At 39.7% G+C, this 15,543-nt stretch overlaps 1 protein-coding gene across 7 annotated transcripts in view; it reads left to right on the top strand.

Moving 5' to 3' along the window:
* ZNF366 (zinc finger protein 366) overlaps positions 1-15,543 on the top strand; it is a 287,106-nt gene that overhangs the window by 117,873 nt on the left and 153,690 nt on the right. For 4 of the 7 annotated variants that reach the window (XM_074359602.1, XM_074359617.1, XM_074359597.1 and 1 more), the window contains one exon: positions 3,272-3,456. The exons of the other annotated variants lie outside the window; for them this stretch is intronic. The gene's annotated coding sequence lies outside the window, so the exon portion shown is untranslated. The remainder of the gene's footprint in view (positions 1-3,271; positions 3,457-15,543) is intronic. 7 annotated transcript variants of the gene reach the window in all.

Raw genomic sequence — 15,543 nt, 5'->3', positions numbered from 1 at the left:
AGAGAGGATTTTATTTTAGAGAAGGATTTGTGGTTTGAATTAGAATAGCACTATTGTGACAAAGTTGGCTTTCAGTCTAAGTGATACATTTACTGAAAATTCTGTCTGTGCCTTTAGTGGGAGCTCACAGTAAGTTATGGCTTACTACTATATTTTGAAAATAACTCCATAAGCACTAAGAGAGCAGAAGTTCTTTACAGTGATATTGACTTAAATGTCATTTTCTATCAGGGTAGGAATTATGATGATTTAGATTTGGTTTCCTGGATGAATGCTGGAGGTAGTTTGTTAGTATAGCAATAGAGTTTTGGATGGTTCTGTGGTTTCATGGGAAAAAAATAGGTATTTGGTCACATTTGGACTATAACCTTGAAGTGTTTAGAAATATGCTGAGAAATTTGGACCAAATTTTCTAAAACAGTGTATGTTTCTCTCTCATAAATCTACCTTTCAAAAGGTGAAGTAAAATGTCACATTGTGTAGATCAGAGATTATTCATTTGGAAAGTTTATGAGATGATGTGGTCCAGGCAATGAATAGGATTAAGTATTCAATGACACCCAGAAAAACATCAAAGAGAATCAAACCAGGGATTTCAGAATACCTAATAGATCTTCAAACCTATCAGTTTCTTTCAAGCTCCAAAATGCATGGGTTACAGGACCTGACAAATATTAATAATGGCATCCAAGGCCATTTCTGCCTGAATTCTCATGACCTGAAAGTTGGATTGGGAATGGGCAGAGCATGCAAGGCTTAATTGGAAATGTTTAAACAAAAAAGTGCCTAGAAACCTCAATATATTTAGAATAATACTTTGCTCATTAAGAAATTAATGAAGTGCCGACAATTATATCATCAAGATTTCAAGGATTCTTCAGAGAAAACAAAGCTAAGTAATGGCTATTTTAAGTTGCAAAGACAGAAGCCAGGAAATGCTATGTTTGAACATTTGACCCATAAATTCTAAGGAAACTAAAAGAAAACAAAAGCTAGTTGGTAATGAATTCATTGAAGAGACAAACATTCAGAAATATTGTTGTGAATCACTCAAATTAGGGACATCAAGAGGCAAGTAGATTACAGTGTTCCTGGTATTTTGCTGCCTTCTTAAACTTGTCTTTATTATTTTATTTGGGTTGGTATATTTATTATTTCCAATGTTATTGGATTTTTTTCTCAATTCTTTGTAACTTTTTAATGAAACTAATACATCAGGTTGTAATTCAATCTGAGAAATAAATAGACAATAAAATATTTTTGCCATTTTAATAGCAAAATATATTTTTGGGGGATGGAAGAGGGAGTAGTAATAAACAAAGGAAATAAATTACATACTGCTGGTCCTAAATATCCTTTCATAGTTTACTGTGTATCTCTTTATATTTAAAATTTTGAATTTTCTTTGTTTTCAAAAACTAATTGACAATGGAAATTTCTTTTAAACATTTCCGTATGCATTTCTGTCCCATAATTAAATCTACTGCTGACATTATGTTCCACTACATAAATCAGATTTGTTCCTATTTCAAGAACCTTGCAAAATGTTTATAAAGCAATAATTGGTAAAAAAGATTAGTCAAATCATTGTTAGCAAAATAAAATCTGGTGAATGTCTAGTTGTTCAGATAATACCAGAGAGCTGAGAGCCAGTGCTTTGGCCACAAGGACATCAGACTTAAGTAGAACAGTTCAGGCCTCTAATATTTCCAAATGCTTTGCCCATCTTTAACTTTGCATAACTTCTGGATTAAGTGGACAACCAGCATGTTCTATCCTAAGTATGGTTGTCTCTTTATATCTGCGAGGTATTGGTTTCAGGATGCCCTACAGATACCATTATTCCCCAACGCTCAAGTCCTTTATATAAAATGGTGTGGGAGGGTCAGCCCTCCATATCCATAGGTGTGGAACCCATAGATATGAAGGGCTGACGGTGCAGTCCTTCTCGGCTGCTTTGTGGCGCTCAATGAAAAAAACCTGGTAATTATGACTGGAGGGGAGGAGTAGAAACTTTTAAACTCTTAAAACTCTTTAAACTTTTAAAGCCACATTTAGAAGTGTTATATTGGCTTTCATTTTCAAAGAGGACATGTTCTAGGGCAATTCCTCAGCCTGTTAAGTTACAGAGCTGCTGCTAATGCTGGCTGGCTCACCCTTCAGTGGGAACTCAGAGAGCAGCGAGCTTGTCCTCTGTGGTTTGTTCTCATGAATTCTTCTTTCCGAGTAGCTCAGCCTGTAATGGAAAACAACAACAACAACAACAAATGAACATCTTTACAAAACAGCTGAGGATTATGCATGTGATAAACAGAAGAGGTTAAAAACAGGCTCATTCCTCCAGTCTATTGGCTGAATTAGCTTATTTCACTAGCTCCTTGGGTATCCTTTTGTAGTTTTTCTGTGAAAAAAACTCTTCGTATCTCTTAAAAAATCTGCTGTGTCCCCTATTCATTACTATGGATGTAATCTTAATCCACATTGCCTGATAAACTGGAAGCCTGTGATCCTTGCTACCTCCATTCCCTACCACTGTCCTGTGGATCCTGGAAGCTGTCTCTGAAATTCATCCTGGTCCTCTGTCCCTGCTGACAAAGTCTTGTTTCAGGCCAAGCAGCATTAACCTGAATTTGTGCACTATTCTATTGACTCTCTTCCTTTTCTTGATCTCTTTACTTGGTCCCTTGGAGGATCTGTGTTTAAAAGTTCTAGTGAAAAGGCATTCTGGACTGTCACTACTTAGGCTCCAATCTACCTCTCTAGCTTCCTCAGAGATATACTACTTACCTCTTTGTATCAGCCTCAAAGCATGGAAGAATTTGGGAGGAATTTAGGCTTTGGGGGCAGATCAGATGTCTAAATATGACTCAGCATCTTATTCAGTGAGTAACCATGGACCAGTTATTAACCATTTCATGCAGTGTTTTGGGTGCTGGAGGTCAGGGTTTTTATAATGAACAAAATAGACCAGGTCCCTGCTCTCATAGAGTGTATGGTCTAGTGGAATCACTAAGTACCATGTTTCTAATAAGCAAGTTGTGTCAGAGACCATTAGTTGCCTACCAAATATCCATTCCCCCACCTCCTAGATGGCAGTATGTTCTGCTGAAAAGACCAAAGTTCCCACATTCCCTTGCTGCTTGAGATGGTCAGTGGGATGTAACTGAAAGTCGCTGAGTGGAACTTCTGGGAAATCTATTTAAAATGGGGCTGACTCAGTAGGAAAACACTTCCATTTGCAATCTTCTCCTTCCTTTTTCTTCCTGGTTAGAATACAGATATGATGGTTGGAGATCCAGCAGCTATCTTGGACAGTGAAGCGGCTTTGAGGATGGAAGTCATTTGCTATGGAGGGTAGAACACAATGATAGGAGACAACCAGGTTACTGATGACTGTGGAGCCTCCATATCAGGCTTGGATTGCTGTCTTTGGACTTCTATGGGAGAGAAAATACAGTAAGTCTCTATCTCATTCAAATTTTCTTGAATCTTCTGTTTGTGTAGTTGAACCCAAGCCTAAATTATAGACGATATAACTATACACAATCACCATTGAATGAGAGACTTGGAAATCACAACTTTAAGGTGTTAAGTAACAAATCACTTAACTGTAGTCTTGATAATCATCTCTTGTTCTATTATCATTTAAAAATCACAGTGATGATAATAATGTCTAATAGTAAGATAATATTTATGTAAATAAATCTTGCCTTAACATAATCTACCTTAAATCAATCCTCACGCCATCTAAAAATTGAGAACAAACTTATAACAGTGTGTCTCATTCCTACTTCAAATTGGTCTTAGTTCTCTCTATGTAAATTCTGAGTTTTCATTTTTATTTCAGTTTCTGACTATGGCCCAGGAATTCCAGATGCTTAACATACATGCCACTGTTGCCCAATCCTGTGTCCATGTCAGATATTAATTATTGATTATGACATTTTCTCTGTCACAGCATCATCTTCATAAACCCTTCTAATGTAGTTCCAGGCAGCTCCTACTATTGGATCAGAATTGGCAGCAGACATACATTTATTGTAAGCCACTTTCAATAACTTTGAAAATGTTGGGCAGGGTTGAATATGATGTTAATTTTTTTCTTTAAATTGAAATAATAGTGAGGAGTTTTCTTTGAGTATCATCATAAACTAAAAGAACTTCTAGTTCATTGAGTGGACTTTGATTTTATGTATTAGGTTTTAAGGAAAGACAAATGGGGACATATTTTGCTTCTAGTAGTTCTGATATTAGTATATATTAGTGAGCTTTAGGGAGTAGGCCACATTTATTTGAGTACCTACTGGTTTTTAACATTTTATTTTTCATTTTTAAATTTTTTGAAGTATAGTTGATTTACAATATTGTGTTAGTTTCTGGTACCTAGCATAGTGATTCAGTTATACATACATATTATTTTTCATTATAAGTTATTGCAAGCTTTTGAATATAATTCCCTATGCCATACAGTAGGACCTTGTTGTTTATCTATTCTGTATATAGTAGTTTGTATCTGCTAATCCCAGACCCTTAATTTATCTCTCCCTTCCCCTCTAGTAACCGTAGTTTATTTTCTATGTCAGTGAGTCTATTTCTGATTTATAAATAAGTTCATTTATATCATTTTTTTTAGGTTCCACATATAAGTGATAGCATATGGTATTTGTCTTTCTCTGTCTGACTTAAGTCGCTTAGTATGATTAATCTCTAGGTCCATCCGTGTTGTTGCAGATGGTATTATTTCATTCTTTTTTATGGCTGAGTAGTATTTTATATATATTATATATATCTTCTTTATCCAGTCATCTGTTGATAGACATTTTGGTTGCTTCTGTGTCTTGGCTATTATAAATAGTGCTGCTATGAACACTGGGATGAGCACCTACTGTTTTTTAAAGCATTAAATAATGAAGATGTAGAGAGAAAATGGGAAATACAGTGGTCTTTTCCCCCCAAGGATTTATAATCTAATAAGAGATATAGGATAAATCCAAAAATTTAAATGTACAGATATTAACAGTAACAGCTAATGGTGTGCCACAGATCTTCAGGGAAGAGAAACTTAAATTTCTAAATGCTACCTCTGTCATAATCATTGAAATAATAATAGCTAACACTGCATAAGGACTTCTATGTGATAGGGCCCGTATGCTATGGCTTTTCTATAGATAGTGGGGGCTGCATGGCTCATTCAGAGTCCTCCTTCCCAGGACCTCCCTCTAGACACACAAAGGTGGACTCACAGTGCCATGTGCCCTACATGACTGTTAGGGCCTCTCCTCATCCCATGATTGGTTTGCCCAGTTGATTGACCTGATCCAAGCTGAGCCAATGAAATTCCTCTCCTTGGAATTTGCATTGTAAATGAAGAGGCCAGGGGCTATATCCACTGAAACTGAGCCGCATATCTGCATGTTCCAGAAAGAATGGGCACCACTGCTAGTGCTCGGATCCCAGAGTGGTACTAGTTCCTGCTCTCTCAGAGATTTACCAAGCTTGAAACCATTAAGAACTATAAGGAGGTCAGTATGTGATATGAGCATTTTAACTCATGCTTTCTTCCCTTCCTCCTTGAACACTGAGGTACCCCAGTATTTCGATAAATACTCTACTTCTCTTCCTCACTTTCTTTTTCTTCTTCCCTTCTTCCTTCCTAGCCAGAATCAAATGCAAATCAGAATCAGATTTGCAATGAAAGAACTTTTACTAATACAGATGTGTTATTTTCTTTCATTCTCACCATGATGCTAGGAGGAGATAGTGTGTCTCCAGTGGTCAAATAAGGACATTAAGGCTAGGTGAGACTACAGAATTTGATGCAAGATCACCCTCTGTTAGGTGGCAGAGCCAGGATGCAGTCCTAGCTAGACCTATGTGATTCTAGAGCCAGGATTTCACGAAAATGTTTGGTCCTGCAGGCGGTGAAGCAGCATTTTCCCATCCTTTATCCTCCAGAAGATCAATAGATTGCCTTCAGATAGCCATGGTTCTGGATACAGCATTATTGGAGCTCAGGAAAAGCAACTCCCTAAAATGTGGTCCTACTTCATCTTTCTTTTTTGGCCTCACTGTCACTGGGGCACTTGCCTTCAAATACAGCAAAACCCATGCATATGATAGCACGTAGTTTTTGCTGTATGTGATATAGCAGGTGATATCTTTGTGCTGTATTTGATAGAGCAGACAAAGATGATAGCAAAACCAATAATCTCTTCCATCAGTATCCTCTTTCTATAGTTTTCTTGACTATCCCCTAGACATGTCCTCTTCTTTCTTAAAATGTAGCTTAAGACATACTTCCAAGAAGATTTTCTTAATTGATTTTTTCCATACTTTAATTAAAAGTTTTTAACAGAGGTTGGAATGAAAGGGTAAAAAATGATGCTCATCCTGAAATCTTGATGCATTGTATCCTGGGTATCTTCCCTTTTTGGAGTGGGGTGTATCCTCCTTTGCCCCTCCAGGATTGGTTTCTCTGCCTGTTCTCTGGCCGGGGGGGTTGACCTGCTTGGAACACAAAAGGGGGCTTCATTTGGTCTCGGCCAATGAGAGATGGGGAGCAGTAGTTTAGAGAGAGGAAGGAGACGGAGATTGAGGTATTATTCCCTCCTTCCTCCCTATGGGGGCACATCAGGCTGGCTGCTTCTCTGGACTAAAAGTCACTTCTTCTCTTACATTGTGCTTCTCCTCACCACTTCTTATTTTGGGTTCCAGTAGCTGCTCCTTCCCCTCTCTCCTGCAGCTCTAGGAGTGGTAGCAGCTCCACTGTTCCTTGCCTGGGGGTTCTGCACTATCCCTTAGGGTTTCCTGTGTCCTGCCTGCTTCCTTAAATAGTCCCTCCTTGGATCATCCTAACAGTGTACTTCTCTTTCCTGCTGGGCTCCTGAGTGATGCTAATTCCAAGTGTTTCTCCCAAATAGTCCTTCTTGTGGTCTCTTGTCCTGCACTTTCATTGACATGCAAACCTGTTGTTCTGTGGTCGGTACTCTCTGGAAGAGCCCAGTCATTCAAATCTAACCATTAAACCTGTTATTCAACAGACAGTCACTCTGTAGATACATATCGTATTAGGCCAACCAGGAATCACAAATTCACTTTTAGAGAGAAGACAAGGTTGGTGGTGAGTGTGATTTACAGAAATCATTCATTATACTCCCTTCCTACTTCTGCTCCCTTAATGGTATCACTGTGTGCATTTTCAGGGGACACCACATGTCTCTGTGTAAAAAAACCAGAGGAGCTGTAGATGGACAAGCACTTATTGGGTATGTTCTGAAAATTCCATTCAATTTAAGTTCCTCAGGCTACCTGGAAAAATATGCATGACTCTCAAATTTGAGGGCAAAATCAGACTTCCATCACAGAGCTCTCTCCAAATTACATGTCACAACTCATACCTAACATTTTTACAGTCATATTAGAACTGACCTGATAGTTAGAGGCTAACATGGCTTTTTTTTTCTTCTATTTTTTTTTCATACTTGCCAACCTACAGTTAAAAATCTGGATACTCAGAAGGTCAGACAAGATCGTCCTGTGGTAACTTCCTGTGCACAATGACTGTCTGAATTTAGTTGTGTTGCCCACAGTGGGGATAATTTGGTTGTCCATGAACATTGGATTCTGAGAAATGCTATTGATAATGAGACTCACTTATGATGATTTGATTACAATTTAGGGTATAGCTAGCTTGATGAAGACTTATTCAGATTTTGCAACTGAATAATTTACTTTCTCTATTAGGAAGAAAAATTCATGGCACAGTAAGCTGATTGAACCACAAACACAAATGCCCTGAATAGGGTAGAGAATTCATGCAGAAAATACACCAACAAGAAGTCATTGCTCTTTTGCTGACAAGGGTTGGAAGGTACACTTGATCATAGTACAGCAGATACTGCCTGGCCTGAGAACATGGGCTTCAGGAAGGAGTCAGACAGAGCTTAATTTTTTCCTGGCTGAAGTTCTTGCATATGCAGTAGAATTTCCCCTTAATTTATTACACAACATCATTTTCTCTGCATGCTATTTCTTCTGCCAAATCACCTTGTCTTCGTGTGACTGTCTCAAAAGGCTGTTCCCAATTTCCAAAATCATATGTAGATCGACATTCACAAACAGCCGTCTTCTGTCTTCCTCAGTATTGGGACCCACCTCTGGAGTCCTCACCAGGACAGTTGCTCTTAACAATTAAAGAAAAAGAAATGGAGATTTTAGAGATTCTGCTGGCTCAGAATTGAGACGAAGGAAGATGTGTAGCAGATCAGGCTTCCTTCAAGGTGACTCTGAGATGGTGACTTGGGTAGAGTATGTTTATGGGGGAGCGAGGGAAGCAGGATCAGGCAGAGGGATGCTGGGCTGTGCTACAGCCACAACAGATGCTGCAGCCAGCCCCATGGTGAAGCTCTGGAGCTGAGCTGGCCTTGCAGAATCATCCCTGCTTGGGGCAAAGAGGCCAAGCTTTTATACTGTTGTGTACCCGTGAGAAAAGCTATTTCCCAGGCTACCCCAGGGAGTTGGGGGTGTGGCCTTGGGTTAGGCAGCTGTCTTTGGTTTAGGCAGCCACTGGTATGAGGGCTCAGCTGTGAGCTAGCAACATCCAACAATCAACACTGCCAGCAGCTGTGGGAATGAGTGCTTCCGCCCTGAAGGGTGGTTAGCAGCATGACTGCTGGGAGCTGATCCCATTTGTTCCCTTTGGTCAAAGTCTCCCGTCTCTGCCTAGCTGCTCCAGTACTTAGCTAGGAATGTGAACAAGTAGAGAGCTATGGGGTTAGAAAATATTCTCTTTCTTTTTAAACTATGCAAGAATTTTCTAAGATGATCACTTTAAAGTGCAGATGATCTTTGTGTGTTCAAAATACAACTTGACCTACCAAGTATATTTTCATAAAGAGAACATTCCTGGGGACACCCCCATTATGTAAGGCTGAATGCTTGGGAATATGGACGCAGATTGTGAATATTTCACAGCTGTCTTCTCCAGAGGATTTTAGCTTCCAGTGAGGTCAACCGTACCCTTCTCCAGAGGTAGCTCAAAGTCTGGCCAGTGGAAAGTTACTGCTCTTGGATTAGTAAAGTTGAAAATTCACTTTTTTGAGTTTTAACTATTTTTGAAAAAATCTCACTTTTCTACCATAGGAAGTAAAAGCACAGAGGGCCTTTCCTTCAGAGGCAGCCTGGGGTTATGAAGTGAACATGGCTTTGGAGTCTGAAACCTGTTTCCCTAACCTGGGTCTCCTATCTGTTAGCTCTGTGACCCCCTAAACAAATCCCTTATCGTCTCTGGGTTCTAGTATCCTCAACTTATGAGATGAGTTGTGGTGAAGATTGGGTTAATAGACAAGAAAAGTCTTTGTAAATTGCAGTGTACAGCTCAAATGTCTTGTTACACTTGTTAGAGCTGGAAGAGAGCTGGCAAGTTCTCCAGTGGCCAGATGATCCACAGAGTCCCAGGGAGCACGGAGGACTCGCCTAAGGTTGCACATCTGGTTTGTGGCAGAGCTGGAGCCAGCCCCCAGCCCTCCCGACTCCCAGGCTAGTACTTTTCCATGACACAAGTCCGCCTCCAGCCTCTCTCCTCACCAGTCCTCTCCCTGCAGCATAGGGAGACTGTGCTGCTCCCTCCCACAGAACATTGAGAGGATTTCAGAATGGCGTATGTTTACCAAAGCTTTGAGTGTATAATCTGGAAACAAGATACTCTTCAAATCTGAAGAACTATTATTCAAAAATTGTTACCTTAGTCATTATGCTAAAATCCCCTTGGGCTATAGTAAAGAGGAGAGGAGCGCAGCTTGTATTGATAATAGAATTACTGAGCACACACAGCCATCTGTGTGTGTGTATGTGTGTGTGTGTGTGTGTGTGTGTGTGTGTAGCAAGTTAGAGAGAGGGAGACAGGGAAAGAGGAGGAGAGAGAAGAGAGTCTCTTTAAAAAGCAAATAGCCGTACAAGGTATTTTGTGTTATTCCCTATCCCCTTGATTTAATAAGTCTTAATTGAGAGTTCTTGTAATTCTCTTGCATCAGCGGATAAGCTCTCAGCATCCTCAAGTGCTGCAGGGCCTGCAGTTTTCTGCTTTTCTGTGGGTATTCATTTCCAAAATTTCATTAATATCCTACATGTGAGTCATTCACTCCCATGCAATCCATTTAAAACATCCAGCACACTCTGGGGGACAGAAGACGAAAGCTCAGAAAAGGCCAAGCCTATTCATTTGGTATGTTGAAGACTTGCCAACGTGAAATGGGAGAGGAGGCCTAGCAGGGTCCCCTCAAGGTAGCCAGCAGAAGATGTGGCAACATCTGATCCCCACCCACCTCCCCTCTCCAGGAGGGTGCCCTTTTATTTTGCTGTATGCTTCATGAGTGGGAGTCTGGGGGCAATACAATTGATGAGAGAGAAGAGAGATGAGAAAAATTCCTTTAGCAGGATAATAAAAATTTTAAGTTGAATATTCTTAAGAAATAATTGCACAGGCCACGTATGTGCAGTCAGCTCTGATCAGGAATCAGAAGACTGGGATTCTAGTGCTGGCCTTGCCATCAGCTGGTCATGTGATCTGGGGTAAGTTTTTTAACCTCCCTGGGACCCCAACATCTTCAGTTATCAAATGAAGATCATGAAACTTGCTTTAGTTATTGCACAATGAATGTAAAAGTGCTCAGGAATGTGTACAGCATTACACAAATATAAATTTATTTTATATATTAGCTATGAACTATATACCTGATTTCAATATGCTTCTCCTATATGATAGGCAAGCATGTAGCTTCTAAGGAGATCTTGGTGGCTGGCTCCCTTTGCCACTGAAAGCACAGAGCAATGCAGCAGTGCTGGCCTGTTTTCTCTTATTAAGAAGCAAGTCATCTAAGGGGTAAATTTGACAAATGAGCCTTATGGAAGCTTTCGAGCTATTGCCTGGAGAGGCACTAACATTGGAGTTGGCATCTGGGGCTAAGCAGGCCAGGAGATGCCTCACAACAAGTTGTCACTAGAAGGTGGCACACTGTGGCCCTGTGGCATCACTCATTTCCAGCTATGATTACAAAAGCTAGTCAAATTTTCATCATTCTCTAGGATTGCCAGCTTGAAAAAAAATCAGTGTGAAAAAATGCCTGAGGGATAGCCATCCTCTGCCTTTGGCCATAGATGGGTCCACACAGAGTCCTGCTGGCAGGGGTGGCTCCCACAAACGAGTTACTGCCTCAAGGAGCAGGTGGAGAAGAAGGAGGAGTGCATGGCTTTCATATACTTATTAGCAATTTTCTGTGTGGCATTTAAAATTGAGGAAGGAGTTAGATACAGCTCTAACACTCGGAAATTCATGCACTAGGTTGCGGCTCTTGGAAATATCATTACATCAGCAGCATGGTGCTCTCTGCCTTCAAAATGGACTTAACTCTTTCTGAAGTGATTCTATTCTTGGACCTGAATATTTTCTCTGTCCTCAAAATTCCTCTTGTGGGGAAGAGTCATGCTGCCCTATACATAAAAAATACAGCAAATTGTTGAAGAAATTCCAGGGACTGAATACATCAATACATGAGAGTTAGATTTGGTTGTATTGACATTTGGTGGTTGAGGTTCTTTCCTTAAGCTCTTCAGCACCTAGCAGAATTGCTTCATTTGTTACATTGGAGGAATAAAATGGAGACTGTGACCTACAGAGGCACAGCTAACTTAACCTTGGAGAGAAGGGGGAATTCATGACCTTGGCATGGAGTTAGGTCCAAGGAGAAATGCAAATCTTTTCTGATTCAAATCATTTTGTGACGTGGTATCTCTCAGACTCTAGGAGCCTGGATTCCTTCAAATCTGTATGTTTAATTAGCTCTATAAGGAGAAAATTCCAGGATTAGAGGCTGTAGAGAAAGTGAAAATTGGAGACAGAGGCAAAGTGAATTGTAGATTTAAGGTAATTGGGGTAAGGGCTTGATCCAAGTTAAAATCCTAACTCTGTCATTTATTAGCTCAGGGACCTGGGAAAAATCATCGTTACTTGTCTGAGCCTTAAGTCTACCTGGAAAAAAATGCAGATAACTGTAGCTGCCTTCTCCACTAGCACCACCCATATCGCAGTTGTTAGGATGGATGTGAAGGTTTTTTGCAAACTATAAAGCACAATGCTGTTAGGACTGGGCATATATTGCTCGTGTATGTGCATATGAATATCCGTAAGTGAATACAAGACAAGTATTTTGTTCAGCTGTGGGTTTGAAGTTTCCATTTTAATTTTCCATTTTGTTTGCTAATGGGGCAGATTGGATGTAAGCATGTCAGGGAACGGATGCCGCCTGTGATGTTTATGGCAGGGTAGACCATCAGCCAATCTGTACTCCCCTGTGGATCAGAAATCTACAATTACAGAAATTATGCCTCAATTAGACTTTGTCCTCAGATGGGTGTCACATTAGCCTTCAGAGAGAGACAGGTGGGCCTGTGACAAGGCCTCAAGTGTCAAAGGTCTGTTGCAAGAGAAGAATGTCAAAGCCACAGAGGGGACTCAACATTGCTTTTTTACTCCTAGAAAGTCCCATGATGGTTTAACATATTTTCCCTCATATCTGCCTGGCCTGACAAAGCCTTATCTGATCTTAAAAAACATTTTCAAGAACTATTTTAGGGTTTTGTTTTGATTTGTTCTTGGATAAGATTCTTAGGGGGAAAGAAATTTTTAGGTTTTTCTTTTCTTTTTAAAACAGGCGTTTTTACATGAAAATCTTCTTCAATTAAAGGGCCAGTCTCTAATAGGGAAAGATCACTTTGCTCTGCAATGGTCATTGTGGAACTAGTCAGCCTTTGTATGCAAAAAAAAAGAAAAAAAGAAAAAAAAATTGTTTCCCCTTCCACTTTGAGGAAACTATCAGATTCCATCTCCACAGTATTAGGCCCTTTTCACTCAGTATGGCTTTCAATCACAAGAGATACTGAAGGCGTTGAATAAACTTCCCACTGGCATTGCCCTAAAACTGTATCGCTAACCCTGGGAGCTAAAGCAGTTGAAATTAAACAACAGACCAAATGTAAAGACAGCCTACTGTGTTTCCATGAAAAAAGTACCCTCAGGTTTTCTTGTGAAGTTCAAGAGCAATGAAGGCTTAGAAATGTTTCCCAAGAGCATTTTTAAGAGAAAGAGAGACTTAGAAGCTGAATTCTGTGGCAATAAGTATTAATAGTGTACAGTTATACGTTGTGTGGTATCCTTAATCCAGAGAACTCAGTGAACCCAAATATCAAGGACTCACCAATTTCTTCATCCTTATGTCTTTAAATTCATTTAATTCATAGGTTTTGTGTAGTTTCCTATCACCTTTTGGATCTGGATGGAGGTGGTGGTGGTGAGGGGGTCACTGTGTCGCCACTGTTGGACATGCTTATTAGTTGAGATGGAACTCAGATTCAAAGAATCCTTCTTTCTGAAAGTCATACTGAGGTGGTTTTTTTTGTGGAACAAAGACTAGAGGTCTATTGGCAACAACCCCTGCTTTTGTTGATCTAAGCTCCTGATGGTCTTTTTCGAAAGTATATTTCTGTACAGTAGTAGGTTACTTGAATCAACAGAGCTTTCACTTGCTCTCCTCTTTCACTTTTGCTCTTGTGGTAACCAGAGTTCTTGGTTCTTGACCCTCATCAATGAGAATGAAATAAGGCAGTGAAGGACCGGGAGGTTGGTTTCTCCACATAGTTCTACTGGGCTTTGATTCGTGACTGGAAAATCACTGGCTTCTGGTTAACCTGAGTTTTTGCATCTTCCCTTTTAACTGAATATTGCTCCCTTTATTCAACTTGTAGATGTCTGTAGTAAATAAAATCATTGTCTGTAATGACACAATAAAGCAGGAGATAAACACTTTGAAAATGTAACCTGTAGCTCTTAAAAAGTGCAGTGAATTGTCTGTCAGCAATAAATTAATATCTTGCAATTTTAGTAGGAGAAAAAAAGGTTAACCTGTATTTTGCTGACTGAGTTCCTTGCCCCTACCATCTTGTAATTAAGGATGTTCAAAATGTTCTCATTTCAGCATTAGTGTACATTGAGTATCACATTCCAAGAATTACATCAGGTGAAGAGCTAAGGCTTCATTGTAATATCATGAAGAGGCCAGGGGGAAAATGGGACCTGACAAGCCATCTGCACTCAGCCCCGACGAATCTGCACCCACACCTCAGTGGGAGATGCTCTTGACCTTGGGGCATCTCTGACCCCTTACCTTGGGGCAAATGAAAACCGAAGCACTATCTACACTTTTCAGTGTGCTCAACATACTCTAAGCTCATGGATAATCACCATGCTGCATGAATTTTGTAACTAGCCTGTAAAATTTGGCCAACTTTGAGAGTGGTGACTGGTCTTGGTCCAGTGATAACTACTCCAGCTGTGGTTATAAATCAAGGGGAGGTTGTTAAAGAGCCTCTATCAGAGGCTGGCTACTTGAAGCTCTTTGTCTGGAGACTACAGAGAAACAGATGCCAATAGCTGAACCTGTTCTGTTCAGAGTAGGGTGCTAGCTTCAGACATTCCTCTCAATTCCAGTCTCAAGCTCCATCCTTCTCCCTGTTGTTTCCTTCCAGTGTGTCAGTCTATGTTCCTTCCCCATGACAAGACTGCCTTGGTTTGTAAAGAACATAACATTCTGCCACCGTGAATAAAGTCATTATGGTTGTTTTGAATTCCAGAGCATTTGATTGATGTGGCTGTTGGTATAAGCAACAGCTTCTCCTCTGTGAAATAAATTCCCAGTCCCCCTTTGGAAACTGACTCATAGCAGAGCTGTGACACGGAAGTGTGAGAGCTAGAGGTGAAAAGTGGTATCTCCAGTTAAAATTGGAGATGATACTTAGAAATCATTATTTGAAACCCTGAAAAAAAAAGAGCATCACCTGCTGACTCATTGGTCCTATTTCCTTAGGACTTTCAATTCAGAGTGATATAATTCACCTATAATTATCGAAACATTTTTGGTGTTTTACCTTATCAACAGAAATCAGCATCATGATAATTCAAGACCATATATAAAATTATTATAATTTTGTCAATGATGTAATAGTCTATTAAAATGAATCCTAAAACCAAAGAAAAAAATCCAAGGGAAATAACAAAGAGAAATAGATTGGCAGCATAAGGACCTCTTATTTCATTTTTTAAAAAGGAACACCTAAGCTATTTTGATTTGATTTTTACCTTTCAGTGAAGGCAACAGTGCTGTCCGAAACTTGGAAAGCCATTGTTAGAAAATTGAAACAAAACAAAATAAAACAACAGAAAATAGAATTAGGATCAACTCTTCACAAAGTCTGTTACCCTCTATAAGAGCCAAATGTAACTTTGAAACTTGATGCCAATGCCCAAGTGGTCCAAGTTACTGCCTTTGCTCTTTTTAATAAGTCGGCTGTTCATGGAGCTAATCATAAATATAATTGAAAATCACTGTTGGATCCTTTGAAGTTTGCTGCCGTTTTGTGGAAGAATGTAAAAAAAAAAATCCTGAGGAAAACTTCAAACAATACTTTAAATATTCAGAATCAACAATCATGCTG

The sequence above is a fragment of the Camelus bactrianus genome, chromosome 3 (genome assembly GCF_048773025.1).
Source record: "Camelus bactrianus isolate YW-2024 breed Bactrian camel chromosome 3, ASM4877302v1, whole genome shotgun sequence".
NCBI classification, from domain to species: Eukaryota; Metazoa; Chordata; class Mammalia; order Artiodactyla; family Camelidae; genus Camelus; species Camelus bactrianus.
The sequence above is the reverse complement of the archived record's forward strand: the minus strand, read 5'-3'. Positions and strand labels throughout refer to the sequence as shown.